Source organism: Equus przewalskii, chromosome 9 (genome assembly GCF_037783145.1).
Source record: "Equus przewalskii isolate Varuska chromosome 9, EquPr2, whole genome shotgun sequence".
NCBI classification, from domain to species: domain Eukaryota; kingdom Metazoa; phylum Chordata; class Mammalia; order Perissodactyla; family Equidae; genus Equus; species Equus przewalskii.
Genome location: NC_091839.1, coordinates 61,407,795 through 61,423,916, shown reverse-complemented (window position 1 = coordinate 61,423,916; position 16,122 = coordinate 61,407,795).

The following is a 16,122-nucleotide window of genomic DNA, read 5'->3' as shown; positions in this document are numbered from 1 at the left end:
GTGTATTTTAAAAAAAGCATGAATGCAAGAAAATAATTTTTAAAATAAAATGGAAAAGTTACAGTCCTAACTTTTTCAAAAAATAGAAGAGCTAGATAATATTAAAACATGGTTGAAGATGTACTAAAAATATGTAAAGCTTTCTGTATTGCCGACCAATTTATCTCCATGTATACTGTGTTAATTGCATACCAAGATGCATTTTAAGTAACTCAAAAAGCCAGCATCAAACCATCATAATAGGCATTAGGGCATTTGCATATTTATTCTCTCTCTGAGTCATAAAAGCAGCTATAAAAACAGGACTATGCAGAACCTGGAAAAGCAATAAACAGGGAGCAAGGGTGTGTTTTAATATAAGTATTATTAGTGGATTTGGCTATAAGGCATGTTCACTTAAAACATCTGTTTCTCAGTTGTACTCTGTGCAATGCTATGATTATTAGCGGTCTTGTTACTTCCAAAAATATAAAGTTTGTTATTAACTTTGATAAGTATATAATTTCACTTTGCTCTTTCCACATGTGTTACTGACATAAGATGTATTGTTTGTTTCTATTTCAATTTGGCACCAATTACTATTGTTTTTGGTGAACAATTGAGCTCACATTTTGAATGTTTCCCACGTGGATTATGAAGTACACAATTGGAACTAAAGAAGACTTCCAGCATATTTTTGTAATATTGTAGAGTCCATGAAGTAATAGATAAATACTCAGTATTGGCTCTGAGGAAAATATAGAGGATTTTTATCTCAACAAAAGTCGTAAATAAATCATCATCTTAAAAATATCAATTTGTTATGAAATATGCAGATGGATTATAAAATGGTTGGAGTAATTCATATGATTCAAGGAACTGTGATAAAATGTATGTAATCCATGCCAATACTCATACAATTCTCATCCTAAAATGATTAATAAATACCAGAGGAAGTACATAGGTTCTTGAAAAATGGGTTACAGTTATTATCAATTTATTTTAAGTATTATTCTTATTTTAAAATAACATAGAAATATTTATTAAATATGCCCTGTTCTATATTAGAAATTAAAAAGCCTTTCTTTCTTTCCCAACCGTGTCCACCTTCTTCCCACTTTTTGTGATATAAAGACTGAGAGTTGGGCTGGCCTGGTGGCATAATGGTTGAGTTTGCATGCTCCACTTGGGTGGCCCGGGCTTCACAGGTTCAGATCCCAGGCACAGACCTACACACGACTCATCAAGCCATGCTGTGGCAGCATCCCACATACAAATTAGAGGACAATTGCCACAGGTGTTAGCTCAGCAACAATTTTCCTCAAGCACAAAGAGGAAGATTGGCAACAGATTTTAGCTCAGAGCCAGTCTCCCTCACACACAAAAAAAGACTGAGAGTTTAGGCTACACTATTATTTGGTTCATTTGGCTGTTTAGGGCTTTATTTATTTTCTCCTTATCTTTGAAGATTTGATTTGATAATCAATAAATCAATCAAGCAGTTTTTGAAAGTTTACTGAGTGTCTGCACTGTGTACTGAGGAGACAGCAGTAATTAGTGTGCTTAATAAAGACTAGCACAAACTGGACACATTCAATTCAGGGGGTCCGTTGGCCCTGAGGTATTAGGAAAGTTGTCTTGATAAAGTGTTATGTAGCCTAAGATTGAGGAATGACCATGAATTAGCTAGACAAGGAAAGGAGGAGGAGGAAAAAGAGCCTACAAAGAAGAAAGAGTACTTGGAGGTTGGCAGTGAGGAACACTGCACGTTAGAGGAGTTGAAATAAAGCATTCGAGGCTGTAGTGCAGGCAGTGAGATGATGTAAAAATAAAACATGATGCTGGATGGGACAAGAGGGGGCACAATACACAGTCTCAGATCAATGAAATACTTCGAACGTTACCAACAGTGTTTTACTCGCAGTGAAATGAAAGCATTGAGGAGAGAGGAACACGAACCACATGATCAGTGGTTACAACGCAGAGAATGGATTAAATAGAGGCAGGTGTGAAGTGGGAGCAATAGATTAGGAGTATATTTCAGAGGTCCATTCGAGACGGTAATGACTTAGGCTCGGATGGCAGCAGAGAGATAAATAAAATTGGGAGGATTCAAACGTATGGCAGATATTCTGCCAGACTCATTGACTGAACTTGGGGATAAGTTAGAGGAAAGAAAATAATTAATGATGGTTTCTGGAATTCTTTGACTCTTGCTCTATTGGTTTTCTATTGCTGAATAAATAATTACAACAAATTGAGTGGTGTGAAACAACGCCAGCTTGTTTGTTCACAGTTCTCTAAGTTAGAAGTCAGGCATGGCATGGCTGCAATCTCTTCTCAGAGTATTGCAAGCCTGAAATCAAGATGGTGGCTAAACTGAATTCTTGCTTGAAGGCTAACAAGAAAAATCCTCTTCCAACCTCATTCTTGTTGGTGAATTCAGTTCTTTGAGGTTGTAGGACTGAGGTCTTGTTTTCTATGCTAGTTATCAACAGGGTGCTGCTCTCAGCTCCCACAGACCATCCACATTCCTTGTCACGTGACCTTCTCTATCTTTAAGCCAGCAGTGGTATGCCAAGTCCTTCCCATGCTTCAAACTTTGACTTCCTTCTCTGCTTTGAAAGGGCTTATGTGGTTAGGTTAGCCCATCCAGACAATCACCCTGACTTAAAATCAACTGTGCCGAATAACATGACTCAGTCATGAGAGTGAAACCCATCATGCTCACAGTTCTCGGGATTACACAGGACATGTACACAAAAAGGTGGGGCCAATCTTAGAGTTCTGCCTATGGCAGATGGTGACACAAATGAGAGGGTGGATACTGGAGTAGGAAGAGGCTAGAGAAAAGAAGCTGAGTTCAGATTTGGAAAAGATGGGCTGAGGAACAAGTGAATGTTCAAAGGGAGATGTAAATGCGCCATTGGATATGTGCCTCTGGAGTTCAGAGGAAAGGTCTGAGTTCACAGAAAGAGAAATGAGAATGGTTGACATATAGTTAATAGTTGAACCTATGAGAATGGATTATATCACCTATGGAGAGTTATAGAAGGCCTAGGACCAGGCCCTGAGAAACTGCAATATTGAAGGGATGAGTAGAAGCCAAAAATGAGTAACCAAGAGGAAAATTAACAGGAATTCCAAGGGGAGAAATAACTGAAGGAAGTGGATTGTTTATCTGTGTTAAATCTTGCTTAAAAGTCTATTCTGAAGAATACTCAATTATACTCATGGGGATGTGGTGACATGGAGTTAGGGGTTACTGTGGACAAAGCCATTTCTGTAAAATGGTGGGTTCAGAAGCCAGATTAGAGTTGTTTGAAGAGTGAGAGGAGAATTAAGTCAGGAAGTGGAATCAGAGATTTAGACATTTCTTTAAATAATTTGGCTCTCAAAGAAAGGTGCATAGCAGAGATTTTGTTTGTTTCTTTCTTTTAACATGTGAGAGACTTGAGCTTATTTAAGCTCAAAGGAAATGAAAGGAATTCAGTAGAAAGGAAGAGGCTGGAAATGGAAAGACCTCAAGGTAGATGATTAGAACCCAGTGGAAGTAGTGAATTTTCTAGAAACACGTCTATCATTATAATTTGGCAAAGGAAGGGAGGGAGGGAGGGAAATAGAAAGATATAGATTTATTGATGTAATAAATAAGGATGCTCTAAGCATCTACTTTCTAATTGTCTACTTTCTAAGTAAAATAAGAGGAAAGAAAAGTTTGTAAGAGTGAATGAGAAAGGATTGAAGCTAAAGGTTTGAGAAGAAAGTTTAAATTTGCCTTTGTGGTGAAGGGGAGAGGAAGCTGACTAGGGAAATAACACAAGATTGCTTGGTAGGCATTAGGACTTAAATAAAGTCAGATTAATAGATGAATCAATAGGTTTGTACATTTTCTCTAGCAGCACACAGCTGCAATTTCTAGAGCTATCCATGGAAACTAAAAACAATTATATTCATTAATCCAGAGTTGGTACTTTTGCCCAGGGGCCAACATGGAAAGACAGTGGAGTAAGGGAGTTTGAGATAGTCCCAAGAAAGTGCTCAAAAAGATGGATTGTAGAATCCATAAAAAATAAGAGAGAAGACATGATAGGGAGTAGCTAATGGATAATGCACCAGGAGAAAACAACATTGTTTAAGACCAAAAAGCTGATATAGTGGGAATAATTGAGCATTTTGGCTAAAAGGATGAAAGGTTAGAGTGAAGGCCTAGAGTCTCTCATCAGTGATTTCAGAGAAAGATTTGCTTTCCAGCTTGTAATTACATTTAAGCTTTATTTATCACTACTATGTTTATATGACTTCAATACTCACTGCAAGTCCTTTTATGCTGTAATTTTCTTTTTTCAAAGTTGTTGATTTGATTTTGTTTCATCTCTTAATTGACTGAAGTACATATTCTATTCTTGTTTAAAAGAAGAATATGTGTGTATATATAATATGTGTGTATATGTGTGTAAAATCTTACAACATTCCAGGCATTTTGCTAAATACTCTGTGTGTTTCCTTATTTCATCTTTGCACCAAAAAATGAGCGTATTAATTTTACAGATTAAGAAACTACTTAACAAGAGGTAAAGCAACTTGCCCTAAACTACAGTCTGAAGAGCTGGTAGTATTGAAAGAATGATCCTCAAACATATCTGCCCAAATTCTCACTTCAAATCTTTGTTTTTAAATACTAAGCTGAAAGTGAGTATATAGTTTTGAGCCTTTGCATGTTTTAACGTCTTTCTGTTCTTTTGCTATGTAATTCTTTATGAATTATAAATTGAGTATTATACATCTCTGGGAATGTACTTAAGCATTTTGCAATAAATATATTGGAATAATTGGTAATGATTCTTACAAACACGGTTTCCTATTTTGAGGTCCTTGGAAAAGGATGACAAAAGAGTTTTTGAGAAATAATTTGGAAAATGGGAAGGACTTGGTGACAAACTGGTTGTATCTAAACAGAGTTCATGATTCAAAGGCAATTTCAGGATTTTAAACCATGTTAAAGTTGATGTAGAACGTAGTCAACCACCTCCAAGTTCACTGGAACCCTTGGCTGTATTCAGTGGTCCTTTACAGATCCCTGGGCAGAATACCCTCCTAAGCCTCAGGATTGCCGTTCCTCTAAACATTCACTTCTCTCTTGAAATCACTCCTCAGTCCCACTCTCAATGGATAGCCCTGGTCTTGTTTCAAAGAGAAGTCATGAAGACTGGCTTCTGTCTGCATCTCTCTGTTTCACTTTTAGATTTACTTACTGAAACACCTGTTCTTACCTCTTCTTTTCTGCCTCAAATGGGAAAATACTTAGATTGTGCAAAGTTATTCTCTCTCAGGAACTACAGATTTTATCTCCTACTTTGTTTTGGCTTAATTGTACTCCGTTAGTTATTCCTACTTTCTCCCCATTAGTATCCCCCAAACTCCCAATTCTTTGCCCTCTGCCCACCAAAAAAACAAAAACAAAAACACTCCACCAAAGAAACAAAACTTTAAGCATCCCTGAGCTTCCTTATCTCACTGTCATTGTTTTTCTGTCACATCTCTGAGACATTGTGGCATAGGGGAAAATGAAAAACTTTGGGAAGCAGAACAAAAGATATTGTTGGTATCCCACAACTCCTAATACCACCATTTTCCCTTTGGTCACTTAACCTTCTCTGAGACTCAATTTCCTGATCTTCAAAATGGAAAATATACATATCATTCAATAGAATTTCCTACAAAGGCTGGTAGAGAAGACGTTACTGTCTTTTCCAGTAAGAGTAGGAGGTAAATAAGGGAAATGGAGATTAGTAATGGCTTTTGGACAGCCAACTCTTCCATCTTCATTACCAAAATTCTTGAAAAAGTAATCCTTGGCATCATTTCTAATTCTTTAGCTCCTACTCATTGCTTAGTTTAATTCATTACACTTTGACGTCTGACTTCACCACTCAGCAGAAATTGCTCTAAGGTCATCAGTAACCCTCTGATACTTAAATCCCAAGATCTCTTTACCATTCCATTTAACTCTTCCTCAGCTTTGTGCTTCTCCTGCATTCCATCCTTTCTTGCCTTGTAATTTTATTTAGAGGATCTGAGACATCTCTTTAACTCTAGTTTCAGTAACCAAATCTCCATCTCAAATCTTTTTCTATGAAACTTAAAATTCATATTACAAATTGCCCAATAAATATCAAACTAACTCAAAACTATCCAAAAGGTAATTCCCAATAAAACCCAGTTCTGAATTCTTGAATTTTCTGCTTAATGTTGCCCCAAGTCACCATTCCCCAAGCAGGAAGCCATGAAATCACTCTCAATTTCCCCACTCATCACTTCTCTCTGCCAATTGTGATTTGGCACCATGTTCCTATGAAGTCAACTTCAAAAATGTAAATTAAATTTGTAAATGTATTATATTTTAGTAACTTGAAACTTTGTCTAAGACAGGGATTTTGGTTTACTCAGTTTTGTAATCCCAGCCTCTTGGACAATATCTACAACATAACAAATAAATGATTTTGCCAATCAAATCAATTGTGACATATAATATAGTTATCATTAACCAACAAAAATTTATTGAGCACTTGGAGGATTTCTATCACTATTAAACACTACAAAAATTTTATATTGAAATCAATCCTTGATTTTATATTTATTTTTTGTTGATAAATGCAAACTAGAATAGTAAATGTGCATATTTTAATAAAATATAGACGCTCTAAAATTAACAAAATCAGTCTTAAGTTTTCTCTCATCAACTATAAACAGGAAAATTTCTCATATATAAATGAAGACATTTGTGCAAAACTGACATTTAGAATTAATTAACACACAAAAAATACATTACTACATAAAAAAAAGTGAATTCTTTTTTCACTGATTGCTACTTGAATGTTTGAGAAAGTCCCTGATTATTCAGACATTTGACCTTATTTAAATATGTAGCAACCCAGTAAGTCATTCCAGGAATTGTTAAACTTAGATATCGTCTTTATTTTTTCGAAAAGAAAGTTTATTTATAGAATATTATATAGTAAATTGCTATGCTGTACTTTGTCCTTTAAATTTCAATTCTCCTATGTTACTTAAGGAAGCAAAGTATTTTTATGAATTTCAAATATTGAATCTGGAATTCTTGTCACTACTGACATTTTATAGTGTTTATAGTATGATGACCAAAGCAAAGGAAGAAGGATCAGGAATTTGGGAATTTTACCAAATTTAACACTAAGTAATTTTATGCCTGTAGAAAAATCACTTCACGTTCTGGGCTTGAGCTTTCTCATTAGTAGCCCTAGTATAGAAAAATTCTATTAGGAGCCTCACATTATTAAGAATTGTGAGTCATAGTTCTAACATCTATTTAATATGTTGGTTGTGATTTTTGGTTTCAACCTCATAACATAAATGTAGATTTCCCCTTCTTCAATGATCGCCCAAAAGCAAAAATGAGAAAACAACAGAAACTTCACTTTCCTTGAAACAATGGGATCCTTAAAACCTCAATATAAATATTAAGAAACTAGTCTCCAGAAGCTCTGATAGCCTAAAGCAGCATAGGGAGACACACTTCAAGGAGGCCTATAGCTAAAAATCTCATAAAAATCAGGCCAAGTGCACTTCTCCGAGCACGTTCCACCAAGATGTTCATTCCAGCTACACTTAAGGCAATTACCAATTTATTAAATCTCGTGAATTTTTTGGTCATTAATTTAAGCAAGATTCAGTTGAGTCATTCTTTTGTTCCATTTGGCATTGACATAGGTCATTTGACTGCAACCAACTGGCGGATGGGCTGGTCTGGAGAGTCCAAAATAGTTTCACTCATGGCTGGTGCCTTTGTGGGGATGACTGAAATGCTGAGCTCAAGGGGGACTGTCTACACTTGTGCCTTATATGGCCTCTACACTATGATGACCTCAGAGTAGTTGGACTTCTTACATCTTAGTTCAGAGTTCTAAGAGCAAGTGTCCCAGCAAACAAGGCAGAAGCCACATGGCCTTTTATGACCTACCCTCAGAAGTCACATTGTGTCACCTTCACTGTATTCTATTAATCAAAGCAGTCACAAGCCTGACCAGATTTTAGGGAAACCCCAAATTCCAAAGTCTTGATGAGGGGAGTATCAAAGAATGTGCAGCCTTGTTTAAAACTCTCACAGTGCAAAGCCAATAAAATCTTATTGGTCCTATGGAAAACACGTGAGCAGGCTGCTGTGGAGAACCTCCCCACATCTGTTTTGGCTATGAGAAGACAAGTTGGAGCCGAAGAGGAAAACCACAGACAGTCCACATTGCAGAAATGATGGGGGAGGGACGCATAGCAGAGCTGCCAGTCTCAGGTGACTTATAAGGAATAAACTAAAAAATAGTGCACTATGAAATGTTGTTATAAAGCAAATGTCTGCCTATAAGATGGTCCCAGTTCTTCCTGCAATGAGCTAGTTCAGGAAGTATGAACTTTATTTACAGATGGTTGATCAAAAAGAACAAAACAGAATACTAAACACACAAAGGAAGAAATAAACAGAAAAATCCAAAGGTAAATAATAAATATTAACTTTTTAAAATTGCTAATGTTGGTATAGAACAAAAGGAAACTATGGCTAAGCATATAGCTATAAAATGAAGTTTAAAAAAAAAACTGAATGAAGTAGTCACTTCTATAATACAATAATTGAAAATGGAGCTAGTAGAGATCAGGAAAATATAGTGAGACTGGAAAAATATAATGATAACCTGGCCAAACTCATTAAAGAAATTGAAGATGAAAATGAAACCATGACATAGAAAAAGACCCCATGGGAATCCACATCAAAGAAAGAGGGATTGCTGACAACGCCAGAAGAGATGCACATGCCAGGATTTGAATAAAGTGAGTAAAAAAAGTAAAGCCAAATTTTTAAGTGGAATACAGTGACATGTTAAATATGGAGTATGGGTCAAAAAAATGCAAAAAATCCAATAATTGGAGTCTTAGAATAAAGTAAGGAAAATAATGGAATAGGAGACAATTATTTAAATATATAATTCAAGAAACTGTTCCAGAAATAAAAAAGAACTTGAATCTAAAGATTGAAAGGGTGTACTGGATCCCAGGAATGTAGAATGATCACTTCCAAGACATATCTCAATATATTTACTGGACGTCACAGATAATAAGGGATCTTTGGTTGAACAGGCAAAAGATTATGCTATGGGAAAACATTGCCAGAATGGCTGGTGTCCGATTTCTCCACAAAACAGGCAACTTTGAAGAAAGTGGAGTAACGCCTTACAAAGCCATCAAGTAACGAAAATGAAACCCAAGAATTTTATGCCCAGAAAAATTATCTAAGAATAAAAGCAAAAGGAAAACATATTTAAATAAGCAAGAGTTCATGGATTATAGATTCCACGAGCCCTCTTGAAGAAAGTACTGGAAAATACACTTCAGTCAAACAAAAAATGATAAACAATTGTAAAAGAAGTGATATCGAATACTGAAACTGCTGAACTCTAGGATTAAGACAAAAAAACAAATACAGCGATTATGATGATAGAATAGAATGTAAATGGTATAAAATCTGACAAGGTCGAAATGAAACAGCTGATGAAATTCAGGAAGGGAAGGAGCAAGAGGGTAAAAGGAAGAAGTATGCCAATTCCCTAACTTTTCACATCAAAAAGAGGATCAATAGAGATCATTTAACATTATTAAGAAAGGAAGAGAGAGGTATATTTAATATAGGAAATAAATATTAAATATATGAATTAATGAAAATATTCTGGGAATGGGAAGGGAACAGAAACAGGAAAGAATTGAAAATATACCAATTTCTTCATTGTTCTGCAGAGTTTCAATAGGAAATCAGCAGATTCATGACTAAAAAGAAAAAATTAAAACACCACAATCGTTAGAAAAAATATAAACTTCAAAATCATTTTTTAAAAACTCCTCCCCATACGCACACATACACACAAGTAGGAAAATAGAAAGCATAACACAAACTATGCTAACAGAGCTGAAACCAAACCTCTTATTAATATAAAAATACGAATAGACTACACACAGGTTGTAAAAAAAGTAAACTCAACTATATGTTACATACATGTAGGCAGCTAAAGCAAAGATGTTTCTTATGTCACTACAGAGCAGAAGAAAGAAGTTATTTGGAAAGACTGAAAATTAAGGAATTGAAAAGACATACTAGACAAATGTAAACAGAATTCAGAGGTTGTGATTTTAATATTAGATAAGACTGAATTTAGGGGGAAAAGCATTAAACCAGATGGAGAAGATAAGACTCAAGTTTCAAACCACACGAATATCTAACAGTATGAATCTACACAAAATAGCACTTCATTAGCATATATGAAGGGAAAAAAGGGAGAAATGCCAGGAGAAATAGAAATATGTTAATAGTAGGAAAACTTAATTCACTTCTCACAGTCAATGATAGTTCAAGTGGACACAAAATTAATACGAAAATAAAAGACATAGATAGCATGACAACTTTTTAAGGTAGATCTAATTGACATACATCAAATTTGAAAACAGAGAAGATAATTTCGTTTCAAGGGCACAGAGAATATTCACAAAGAGATAATTATTTATAATAGGTAAAAAAACCCACAATTAATTAAATCTGTATGTATACATGTGTATATGTATTATATATACGTGTATGTCCATATGTGTGTATGTTGTGTACATATATATATATCAGCTTTCCCAATCACAATGCAATAAGGCTAGAATTTTAAAACAAAACTAACAAACAAAAAACAACAGCAAACAAAACCTACTACCTACAAAGTTTGCTACCATCACCATCCACTCACCCACAAAAGTCTTCTCTTAGACAACTCTAGCGTCCAAGAGAAAATCAAAACCGAAATAACAGAGTATGTTTTACAGTGAAAACAAGGCTACAAAGAAATCCACGTCCTTTTACATAGGTAAATTAAACATCCAAATAAAGAGGTTAGAACATAAACAATCAAACTTATGAAAAAAGAAAATTAGAAAGCAGGAATCAATTAATTTGAAGCAGTAAAATGGTGGAATTGGGGTCGGCCTTGTGGCCCAGTGGTTAAGTTCATGCACTTCACTTCAGCAGCCAAGAGCTTGCCAGTTTGGATCCTGGGTGTGGACTTACACACCGCTCATCAAGCCATGCTGTGATGGCATTCCACACAGAAGAGCTAGAATGACTTACAATTACAATACACAACTATGTGCTGGGGCTTTGGGGAGGGGAAAAAAAAAAAGAGGAAGATTGGCAACAGATGTTAGCTCAGGGCCAATCTTCCAAAAAATGAAAAACAAAATAACTGAGTTTCACAAAACTCTCTTCTCTCATTGCTTAACAAAATCTTTAAAAAAAAAAAAAAAAAAGGTGGAATTAATTTCAAAAAGCAAGTAATGTTTATTTAAAGAAGAGGAAAACAATCAAGTAGACATAACCAAATAAGATAAAAAGGAAAAAGCCCAACTTGCTGTATAAAAATGATAAAAAGGAAATAGCAACAATGAAAGAATTAATAGAATGCTAAGTGTCCACTTTGATTAATTCTATGAAAAAAAATGGTAAGAACCTGAATGAAATAGTTTTATAGGAAAATATATATTACTGGAAGAAATCACATAAGAATTATAAAATAGAAAGATACCAATTAATTTGGAAAAATTACAGACAATTATCATAAAATGACACCTCTCCAAAAGACAATAGTAGGCATGATTGTTTTATAGGTGTTTTCCATTAACCTTTTTTTTTTTTTTTTGTAAGGAAGATTGTCACTGAGCTAACATCTGTGACAATCTTCCTCTATTTTATGTGGGATGCTGCCACAGCATGGCTCAACAAGTGGTACTTGGATCCGTGCCTGGGATCCAAACCTGCAAACCCCAGGCCCCCAAAGCAGCACAAACTTAACCACTATGCCACCAGCCAGCTCCCCGTAATCTTTTAAGTACAGATAATTTCAGTGCTATTCAACATGGTCCAGAACATAAGAAAGGAAGGAAAATTTCCAAAATCTTTTCTTAAATGAGTATATTGATTGCAAAATCCGACAAAGGGATTTATCAATATATCATTGATTGCAAAAAAAAGAAAACTAATAGCTCTCAAAATGTAGTCAGCAAATCTCTTGGGGTCCCCCATGACACTTCCAGGGAGTCTGCCTGTTCGAAATTACTTTCATAATAATACAATGACATTCTTTGTCTTTTTGATCATGTTGACACTTGCCTTGATGGTGAAAAGCACTGGAGGTAACATGCTGGCCCCTTTGCATAAATCAAAACAATGCAACAAACTATTCTTCACAGCTACTCGCTGAGTTATAAAATAAGCCAGTTTCACTGAAGAGTATCCTTGAGGAAGCAGTAGAGATTGTTAACTTTATTAAATCTCAACCTTCGAATGCAGGCTTTTTAATGTTCTGTGTGAGCAAATGGGAAGTTCGCATAAAACACTCCTGGTGCAATCAAAGGACAAGGCTGCTTAGAATAAAAGCGCTCGTGTGATTGAATTGAGAGCCGAACCAGCTGCTGCTTTCATGGAAAATGCTTAGTGCCTATGAAGGATGAAATGCCATACAGCCTCACCTTGAATTACTCTTCTGGAATGTAAATAAAGAGCAGGAGACTTAGAGAAGGAACTCTCCAATTATACATATTTATTGAATGCAGTAGCTAGATGTGTGTTTTCATGGAGCCACTTGGCAGAGCATAAGAACATTTCAGCAGATTTCTAAATAAATCCTATGTCTTAAATTTTGTTGACAAGATTGTGTATATTTAAATGCGGAAGAAGGGCATTTTAAGTTTTGAGAAATTTTATTCTGTATTTATATGATGGCCATGCTGCCAGAGAGACTGAGCTAGGATTTCTTCCACATGTTCTTAATTAAATTTTCAAAATGTGTCCACATATCAAATATGTTTAGCTTTCAATAAACATATTGCCTGGGCATTACATAGTAAAATAAAAAATTAATAATATGTTCAAATATCTAAATGTCAACATTTTTACCTCACCATGTTGCCATCAATCCAGCTGCATGGAGTTTCTCTTGAACTTCATAATTATAGCAGAATAGGATGCACTGAGAATAGGCTAAGTGGCCGCGTACAAACTATCCCCACTAGGGGTTTCCCATGGGAGGCTGAAAATGGATGTTGTTGCTGTGTTAGGGTTTCGCCTTGTGTCTTTGTGGTCGTAAAGCTTCAGGGGTAAAGCAAATGATTTTATCTACTTATTATCTGGGTTCTCAGTCTTTATAGTTCCAGGTTTTCAGATATATGAAAATAGCTCAATCAGTGACTTGACTCCAGTTTAGAATCATTCCAACTCCATAATTTTATAAATGGGGACTTGGAATTCTCAAGGAGTCAAAGGACTTCCCCAAAGTTACAGGCAAGTAACTGGCCAAGCAGAAACTAGGATTTAGTTCTCACACCCTGAAATCCAGGTATTTGGAGCTAATAATCATAAAGGTTCACATACTGCCTTTCCCTCCACCATATTGGGAAAGCAAGTATTTGTATTTTTAGGATACTCAATTTTTCAGGGGAAAAATTATATAATACTATATATAGTATACATACATATATATTTTTACTAGAGAAGGCTCAAAAACTTGAAGTGATTATAAACCTTGCAGAAGGAAAACTTCAGGTTATTTAAATGCAAATACTGTATGATATCAAGGGCTGCCAGAGGCCTCCGTATCGTGGCTAGTCTTCACCTCAGAATAAGCCCTCCTCCCCGTGCTTTCTAAAGCCGCCGGTTCTGTGGTTTTACATAAGCTGGAGTACATTGCCATGCTCCAGTTTATATCATGTCTTTGAGTTAACGGAAGGAAAAGGACCATATATATGTGTATATATAAAATAAGCAGTTCAACAGCTGAGAAAGATAGCATATGGCGGTGGAAACATAAGTGTTGCTTTGATTTTGGAAAGAGAAGTGAGAAGTAATCTTGAGTCAAAGCTCAACGCCACCTGAATGAGATGACTTATTTTTATGCAACAGAATGAACTTTGTGTGGGCACAGATTTATGGCAAATACACCAACACCTGCCCAGATCTCATTAGGGGTTTGAAGAAACACCATTCTCCCATGACAGAAATAATTATAGGCGCAATAATAATAGTATTTTCATTTAATGAAAGTGGGGTTTTTTTAATTCCTAAAGGCATAAAGCATTTGTTAAAATGAACTAACTTATTTTCAATGAACTTTTCAGCAAAAGAGGGAGAAAGATGAATGACAAGTAAACTTGAACTGACAGGCTTAAACTATAAGAATAATAAAGCTTTACGTAAACTAATCTTAACTTAAACAATCAAATAAAATCAAGCTAATAGTCCTCCTCCAATTCGGAAACCCTCCTTCAGAAGTTTTCTATCCTACTATCTAACTTTTCTTAAAGTTTATACAGTAAAATTTGAAAGACACTCTCTGAGGCTGCTCCAGCATTCTTCAAATTGTTTTCCAGATTTAAATTCTTTTTGTTGTTTATCCCAGTTATTTCATTGAGGTCATAATGGTTTATAACATTGTGTAATTTCAGGTGTACATTATCATTTATCAGTTTGTATATGGACTGCATTGTGCTCACTACCAATAGTCTAATTTCTGTCGTCACCAAAGATATGTGCCCCTTTACCCCTTGTGCCCAACCCCCACCCCTTTCCTCTCTGGTAACCACTAATCTGTTGTCTTCATCCAGGTGTTTATTTACCTCCCACATATGAGTGAGATCATGTGGTGTTTGTCTTTCTCTGTCTGTATATTTCACTTAACATAATACCCTCAAGGTCCATCCATGTTGTTGCAAATGGGACGATTTGGGGTTTTTTATGGCTGCGTAGTATTCCATTGTAGATATTCTTGATTAGAAACATTCTTTCCCTGGCTTTCAAGAGAAAAGGAGATACCATCATCAACATTTGTGTGTTTTACAAAATCTGTTGCTCAGTCTTGCTTCATTTTAATGTTTTAAAATTGTGCACTTTAACCTTTAATATCCCATGAATAACCACAAACCTGAATGGGTCAGCAGAGTCAGGACTTTCCTTTCATTGCTGCCCAGGAGGGGAGGTGTCTGCCTCTGCAATCCAGAGAATGAGTGCCAACTCCACCAGGTAAAGTTGTTGCACCAGTGTTATACACTGGGACCCAGCAAAGGTGCCTACCGTTGAAAGCCTGACACCGACACCATCCTCATCTATGGTGTCATGGCACACAGAAGTCAGGATTCATCACAACCTGGTCACAAGAATAATCCACAAACCACCTGGCCTTACCAACCTGTGGATGTGAATGAAGTCACCTTAACATCAATAGCCAATACTCAGTAATGCCTCTATTCGTGTTTCTGCCTACACAGAACCTCAGCCACCTCCACTACAAAGTCATCAGGTATTTACAAGAAATACTAAGAGGATGTCACATGTGCTCCCAGGCTTTATGCCATAGCCACCACATGGCATCTACAATGTCTGTTTTCCGTGATTCCTCATTGATGTCTACTGGCCATAAAGCCATGGGGAGAAACTTCATCATTGCTATTGCTGACAGTCCCCCTCCAAACAATGCCAGAAACCTAGCAAAGGTGCTTGCAATGGCACAGTCCTCAAAGTCCACAGCAGTGTGCATTTTATCTGTTTTGTTCTCCACCCTATATTTAGCATCAACTACAGTGCTTAGCAGAAATCAGACACCATCCAATGAATAAAATAGGCAGATTCTCAATATTAGCTGCTTTTCCTAGGTCACTTATGTTTTTGAGATACTAAAAAATTCTCAAGTGAACTTACTTGGTCTTTCTTTACGGATTATGTGACACACTGAGAATTTATTTTCCATTCGAGTAAGAAAGGCTAATTCACTAACCCTTGGTAAATGCAGTGATGCACAAAATCATTTACAGCAGAGCACCAGCACAATCATTTGGATGAGTAGGGCTTGCTCATTGCATTCTCTCATGGACCATTGCACAAATAGATGGATGTTCTTAAGCTTCTCTAAGTGACCTTGGAATCTTTCACCTCCTTTTGTACATGTTTGGATCACTGGCCCCTTTCATCAATCTTCCTATTTGATTAGCTAAACTGTAGCCTTCCTGTAAGTTTACTTATCTTAGATTTTACATTCTTAC